Source organism: Salmo salar, chromosome ssa04 (genome assembly GCF_905237065.1).
Source record: "Salmo salar chromosome ssa04, Ssal_v3.1, whole genome shotgun sequence".
Taxonomy (NCBI): domain Eukaryota; kingdom Metazoa; phylum Chordata; class Actinopteri; order Salmoniformes; family Salmonidae; genus Salmo; species Salmo salar.
In genome coordinates, this window is record NC_059445.1 from 74,954,947 (window position 1) to 74,963,198 (window position 8,252).

At 39.5% G+C, this 8,252-nt stretch overlaps 1 long non-coding RNA gene across 1 annotated transcript; it reads right to left on the reverse strand.

Annotated features, from left to right (window-relative positions):
- Nucleotides 1–3,167: 3,167 nt before the first annotated feature.
- Nucleotides 3,168–5,966, reverse strand: LOC106603836 (uncharacterized). The gene is made up of 2 exons (XR_001328519.2): nt 5,769–5,966; nt 3,168–4,682 (listed from the first exon to the last, which is right to left on the reverse strand). It is a non-coding gene; the product is annotated as an uncharacterized lncRNA (long non-coding RNA).
- Nucleotides 5,967–8,252: the final 2,286 nt, after the last annotated feature.

Sequence of the window (8,252 nt, forward strand, 5' to 3'; positions counted from 1 at the left end):
AATGACATTGGATTATTGATCTGCTAGTGGCACACATAAAAAAAGTATACCAGCCATTTTAACAGTGATTATAGACAGTCGTGGCCAACAGGTTTGACACAAATATTAATTTTCACAAAGTCTGCTGCCTCAGTTTGTATGATGGCAATTTGCATATACTCCAGAATGTTATGAAGAGTGATCAAATGAATTGCAATTAATTGCAAAGTCCCTCTTTGCCATGCAAATGAACTGAATCCCCCAAAAACATTTCCACTGCATTTCAGCCCTGCCACAAAAGGACCAGCTGACATGTCAGTGATTCTCTCATTAACACAGGTGTGAGTGTTGACGAAGACAAGGCTGGCGATCACTCTGTCATGCTGATTGAGTTCGAATAACAGACTGGAAGCTTCAAAAGGAGGGTGGTGCTTGGAATCATTGTTCTTCCTCTGTCAACCATGGTTACCTGCAAGGAAACACGTGCCGTCATCATTGCTTTGCACAAAAAGGGCTTCACAGGCAAGGATATTGCTGCCAGTAAGATTGCACCTAAATCAACCATTTATCGGATCATCAACAACTTCAAGGAGAGCGGATCAATTGTTGTGAAGAAGGCTTCAGGGTGCCCAAGAAAGTCCAGCAAGCGCCAGGACCGTCTCCTGAAGTTGATTCAGCTGCGGGATCGGGGCACCACCAGTACAGAGCTTGCTCAGGAATGGCAGCAGGCAGGTGTGAGTGCATCTGCATGCACAGTGAGGTGAAGACTTTTAGAGTATGGCCTGGTGTAAAGAAGGGCAGCAAAGAAGCCACTTCTCTACAGGAAAAACATCAGGGACAGACTGATATTCTGCAAAGGGTACAGGGATTGGACTGCTGTGGACTGGGGTAAAGTCATTTTCTCTGATGAATCCCCGTTCCGATTGTTTGGGGCATCCGGAAAAAAGCTTGTCCAGAGAAGACAAGGTGAGCGCTACCGTCAGTCCTGTGTCATGCCAACAGTAAAACATCCTGAGACCATTCATGTGTGGGGTTGCTTCTCAGCTAAGGGAGTGGGCTCACTCACAATTTTGCCTAAGAACACAGCCATGAATAAAGAATGGTACCAACACATCCTCCGAGAGCAACTTCTCCCAACCATCCAGGAACAGTTTGGTGACGAACAATGCCTTTTCCAGCATGATGGAGCACCTTGCCATAAGGCAAAAGTGATAACTAAGTGGCTCGGGGAACAAAATATTGATATTTTGGGTCCATGGCCAGGAAACTCCCCAGACCTTAATCCCATTGAGAACTTGTGGTCAATCCTCAAGAGGCGGGTGGACAAACAAAAACCCACACATTTTGACAAACTCCAAGCATTGATTATGCAAGAATGGGCTGCCATCAGTCAGGATGTGGCCCAGAAGTTAATTGACAGCATGCCAGGGCGGATTGCAGAGGTCTTGAAAAAGAAGGGTCAACACTGCAAATATTGACTCTTTGCATCAACTTCATGTAATTGTCAATAAAAGCCTTTGACACTTATGAAATGCTTGTAATTATACTTCAGTATTCCATAGTAACATCTGACAAAAAATACCTAAAAACACTGAGGCAGCAGACTTTGTGGAAATTAATATTAGTGTCATTCTCAAAACTTTTGGCCACGACTGTATATATATATTTGTTTTAACATAGGGGTCATAAAAGTTCACTGCAATATAACTACTTAAAAAAATATATAAAGAATGTTGGGATAGAACAAGAGTATTTACTTAACACGTTTTAACATTTTAAATCTGTCTTTAATGAAATACAAACAAAAAAACAGATGTTGTTGTGTGTGTTTGTGTACTGTTTGTATGTCATGACTGTACACACATCTTGCTTTAATAATTTAACATTTGCTAAACAGCACCCCCGTTAGGCTACTGCAGCCTATGCAGCCTCACCCTAACCGTGATATCAAAGTATTTTTTGATAAGGCGCGAAAATGAAATAAACGATTAGGTATCATTTTCATTATGGAAGATGAAATAAGTGTTGTTCAAACTGTTTGCTTGCAATGATTTGTAGCTATCGTCTATCTGTGCATGACAGTACATCCGACTGTTTCACGAAAGTGAAACACGCGATACCGTAAAGTGTTGAGCATTCACGCACACCAATTCAGGAGGAAATTGAAGTGTATGGTTTAACCGCGTTTTGGGTGTGTCGGCATAGAAAATCTGTCTCCCCCCAGTAAGTAGTGTTTTTTGTTGTTGTTTCGCACACCAAGCAATTACTTTTGACAGGATCCATGTCTCTCCGCCCTAACAGTCGTCCACAAATCAGCACGGAGGGCTGTCTGGCTTCCGTGTACCATTTGGATTGGTGGATACTTCTCATTATTGTAATCTTTTTAAAATATTCTGTGAGGCCTCGTGTATTCAATGGAGAGAAATGCTACGCCAACTGGCCTCATGTCATGAATATATATCCATAGGCACTCGTGACAACACCGAGATATTGTTTTTTCTCAAAGTTGTCGGGATGTCACGTGTTCTACTTATATCAGTACACTCGTAACAATTTACACATTACGAAACTTCTATTTGATCAAATAAACCTCACGTAACAAATAAGCCATTCATTTTTTGTTGTTGACCAAACCCTACACTCTCTCATTGACCTCCATACAAAAAGGCAGTATGTCCATACATCTTTGGTGTTGGCTCACTTCACTCTCCAAAAGTCGTTTTTGTTTTGTAAGCAAATAGGTGGTGGGCGGACGCCGAAATAAAGTGAAGGTGATCGAACTACGTCGAGGGAGGTGCAGATTTGTTTTTGTATATGACAATGAAATATTCTTATGATTACTGTAAATGTTTTTTTCAGATTCAATTATTACATATTTTCTCAGAAAAAGTATATTTTAAAACGGTCTGCTCTTTGCGAACTGCTAAACTTTGAACCAATCGGAAATCCCGTACGTGTTCTGATTGGTTCCAGGTATGTACTATGGCTGCTTCTATCTACCATGTAAACACAGCCTCTGATCTCCTGGCAGTGTGTTAATAGGAACTAACGTTAGCTCCCAACGACAGAAATAAGATAAATATATTTTTTCCAGTGTACTTGAAATATGCAGGATGCAATAGGAATGGTCTTGATCACATAGCCTACCTGGTTAAATAAAGGTGAAAAAAAAAACATGAAGAGGTAACTCCGTTTACCATTTAGCCAATTTATTGAAAGCTAGCCAAAAGTTAAAGTTAACAAGCTTAACGAGGTAATACTGTAAGTTAAACGTAATGTGCCTGCTCAGGAAACTAGTGTTTCATTAGTTATCTCTGTCAATGAATCCGATGTTGAATCATGTTTTGGCATGATCGTCGTATTTCAAGTAACTAGCTGCAGGCTTAAAGTAACATTCAACCATATAATTTGCACAAAAACCCGAATTAAAGCATGTAGATATAAAGGTGTGTGTCGTATGCTAGAATAGAGCTGCATATGCATATTAGCCAATATATATTGCATACCTTGCAATACGATCTTCTCTAAAATAAAAATCATATGCTCTGCAACGAGAACCAGATGAGTTCTCAGAAAGCAGCTGCCCAATACCATGGTGGGCATGCATAATGTTGGAGTCATTGGAATATAAGGTATGGATAATGATAAACAGCCAGTGGCATTATAGAAATAGCAGTTGTGAAATTATTGTTTGAGTTTCAAATACTAAATATTCAGTGAATGAGTATATTTAGGTGGTTTAAATGATTAACTTTCCTACTAACCTAAAAGTGGACGGTGCCAAAATCTTGCCAATTTATTTTGCTCTTATCCAGAGCAACTTACAGTAGTGAGTGCATACAATACATTCTTTTTTAATCTGAACTGGCCCCCCGTGGGAATTGAACCCACAACCCTGGCGTTGCAAGCTCCATGCTCTACCAACTGAGCGACACATAACCTACTAACTATGACTGAGTGTGAGACATGTTTTCCATAATGTACAATCCATGCACATACATTCAAACAAAGAACATCATCACAAATAGTGATTCACCATTTGAGTACAGAGACAAATAGCAAAGGTGTCTCTCAGGTAGTATTTTTAGTATCTGAATATAGTGTAACCTAACAATCAATGTATATCAAGTGCAGTGGAGGGCACAATCTTACAATGCTGCAGTCCAGAAATGAGAGCTTTACAATCTATGCCAAAAGCCTGGGCCTCTGATGGAGACTGTAAAACTGTCATAACACATGCTTCAGTATTTCTCCTCTTCTAGGAGTGTGTGTACCCCGGCCCCATAGTCGTATTGAAAGGATCCCACCCTGGTCACCAATGTAGCTGACCAATGTAAAGAGAGACAAGTGCCTTAGCAGAATGCTTGTGTGGTCCAGAGACAAGAACTCTACCATCTATGGCAAAAGCCTGTGCTCCTGATGGGGACAATGTGTTTGTTATATGTTTGTTACCTGTTAAACTGACTCTACATTGAATATAGTCTTTGAGATGCTCAAACCAGGATGTGTATCTGTAGTTGGTGTTCTTCAACTCTAAAATGCACTAGACTAAGACAATCCACACAAAAAAAGACAACAGGAAAATGCATATGTGGTCTCAATGTCTAAATAGGGACAGCAGGTCTAGTTGAAACTGCTGTAGGATGGTTCTCCTCACAGGTGACTGAATCAGCCCATGCTTGGTGGGGAGCTGGACAGGAGAGCTGAAAAGACAATGCGAGACAAAAGTGAGAGACAATAATTAATCAAATAAATCACAGCAAAGCATGTAACTTAGTTTGACCTAGAAAATGAACATCCTGACAGTCTGAGGCAGTGTGCTCTGCAATCATCCTACCCCAACTATTGACAGGAAATTTGTAATTTCTTATTTGTCAGTATGAAGGAAATTACTGGTTCCTGCCTTGATGACTATTAGCTTTACACTACTTGTCCTATAGATTTTTGTAGTCTTAAATTATTACTTGTTATAAACTGATAGCTTTTGTTTTTTTATTAACAAATAACAAACAAAAGAGAAAGTCACATGCAAACAAGCATACATAAACTATTTACATTGCCAGGAATCCTAAACAAACAAATCATATTCATTAATAATACAACAAGTTTTAATTGCCTTTTTGTTTTTAATCTGATAGCTAAAACGCTCCTTGTCCCGGGAATGACGACATGTTAGCTAGTGATTAAATCAAGAGAGGAAGAGAGGCTCAACTGGGCGGAAAATCAGTCTCCCTCCAGCAGGTGCCATTTTTTTTGGTTGTTTCGCCCAATGAGTGTTGAATTTGGTCAACAAAAAAAACGATTGGCTTACTTTCTACTTGAGGTTCGAATATATGTTTTGTCATGCTTAAGTCGTTACATGTGTAATTATATAAGTAGAGCACGTGACACCCCGGCAACTTTGAGAAAAAAAACACTATCTCGGAGTTGTCTCGAGATGGCTATGTGTATTCATGGTATGAGGCTAGTAGATGGGCTGGCTAATAACGTCATGAAAACGATGTATGTACTTCCATGGGACAGCCTGATGTGATTCTGGATGGTCAGATTTCTGGCAAGATGGACAAGAAACTGCAATGTGGCTCGTTTTATCTTGTTATTGATACCATGTCTTGTTTTGACCAATTTCATGTCAATGCTAATTGTAACTAACTACTACTAGCTAGCTACATTACTATTGGTATTTTAATACTAAGGTTGCTGCGTTGGGATTTATGTTACAGCTTGCATTGATGGTATCACGTTTCTATAACTAAATAGTTATATTACAAATACAGTAAATACTTTACCTGATAACGTTAGCAGTTTGTCGGATGGAGAACCCTTTCCCTCGGTGTGTGTTTAATACCTTCGATAAGGAGAACGTGATTGGCAGACTTGATCAGCAGAGATGGGTCGTCACTACAGCCACAAAGTCAAAGACAGGATAAAACTGCTCCAATAGAAATCCCCAGTCACGCTTGTAGGCGATGTCATGGCGACCTTGGCTAGCTAAGCTCATGCGTGGAAATACTGCCTCCCGCTGGATGCAATAATACATTCATAAGATAACTTTTTAACTCCAACAACAAGATCTCTCCTAGAGGGAAGTTCTTCTGGAATGCATATATTACTGAGAAACCCCCCCGGCATTCTTACAACTCTATCATAGGTCTGTACAACTGTCACCTCTGGCCTTTATTTTATTTTGCGTACTTTAACTTTTGAAAGTCAATTCTTGTGCTTTTTATTTATTTTTACTTTTAATGTTATTTTATGTTTCTTCAGAGAATATATAACATTACGTGTCGTAACGTCCTATATTTTTTTTGTTATTGTATTGTAAATATACATTTTATATTAATAAAAATAAGAAAAAATATTGTGGTAATGGGATGTATTTTTCGAACTCTGCTTGCAATCTTCTCATGATGTTTGCCCTTACTCATAGTTACTTGTCTTAACCCAAAATAGGTTTTTTTCCAATAGCTGCATTGTTTTTCAAATGTAATGTAGACAAACACATTGACACATCTTGAGATACATTTTTATTTCAAAATCCACAAGTAAAACATACAGTTTCACAAAAATGTTCACAGAAATTTCACATTTTAAAATTGGCTGGACTTTGGCAGATTTAAAATACAATATATATATATATATATATACAAAAGTATGTGGACACCCCTTCAAATGAGTGGATTCGGCTATTTCAGCCACACTCGTTGCTGACAGGTGTATAAAATCGAGCACACAGCCATGCAAACTCCATAGACAAACATTGGCAGTAGAATGGCCTTACTGAGGAGCTCAGTGACTTTCAACGTGGCATCGTCATAGAATGCCACCTTTCCAACAAGTCAGTCTGTCAAATTTCTGACCTGCTAGAGCTGTCCCGGTCAACTGTAAGTGCTGTTATTGTGAAATGGAAACGTCTATTAGCACAATAACTGTTCGTCGGGAGCTTCATGAAATGGGTTTCCATGGCCGAGCAGCCACAAGCCTAATATCACCATGTGCAATGCCATGCGTCGGCTGGAGTGGTGTAAAGCTCGTCGCCGTTGGACTCTGTAGCAGTAGAAACGCGTTCCCTGGAGTGAACTGGCAGTCTGACGGACGAATCTGGGTTTGACGGATGCCAGGAGAATGCTACCTGCCCCAATGCATAGTGCCAACTGTAAAGCTTGGTGGAGGGGGAATAATTGTCTGGGGCTGTTTTTCATGGTTCAGGCCCCTTAGTTCCAGTCAAGGGAAATCTTAATGCTTTGGCATACAATGACATTCTGACAATTCTGTGCTTCCAACTTTGTGGCAACAGTTTGGGGAAGGCCCTTTCCTGTTTCAGCATGACAATGCCCCCGTACAAAGCAAGGTCCATACAGAAATGGTTTGTTGAGATCGGTGTGGAAGAACTTGACTAGCCTGCACAGAGCCCTGACCTCAACCCCATCGAACACCTTTGGGATGAATTGGAATCACCCAACATCAGTGCCCGACCTCACTAATGCTCTTCTGGCTGAATGGAAGAAAGTCCCCGCAGCAATGTTCCAACATCTAGTGGAAAGCCTTCCCTGAAGAGTGGAGGCAGTTATAGCAGCAAACTCCATATTAATGCCCATCATTTTGGAATGAGATGTTCGATGAGCATGTGTCCACATACTTTTGATCATGTAGTGTAACTTCAACCCTGTTTCTTTATTTGGAACTTACTATAGTAATTTATTTATTTAACATCTTGTTTTTATTAAGTTGAACTCTTTATGACAGAATGTTAAAATTAAGTGAAATAAATGTTACACGACTCAGTTGGTGGAATGACCTGCACTCATTCCTCTTCCCTTCCGCCCTGCCATCTCAAGCCACACTCAGTTTGGCAAACATACAGTGCCTTCAGAAAGTATTCATACCCCTTATACTTATTCCACATTTTGTTGTTACAGCCTGAATTCAAAATCTATTAAAAGTCTCACCCATCCATTCACAATACCCCATAATTACAAAGTGAAAACATGTTTTTAGAAATGTTTGCACATTTATTAAACATGAAATACAGAAATATCTAATTTATTTTATTTATTTATTTTATTTCACCTTTATTTAACCAGGTAGGCTAGTTGAGAACAAGTTTGACACAAACAACAACACAGTTACACATGGAATAAACAAACATACAATCACATTTTATTGGTCACATACACATGGTTAGCAGATGTTAATGCGAGTGTAGCGAAATGCTTGTGCTTCTAGTTCCGACCATGCTGTAATATCTAACAATTTCACAACAACAAAGGAAT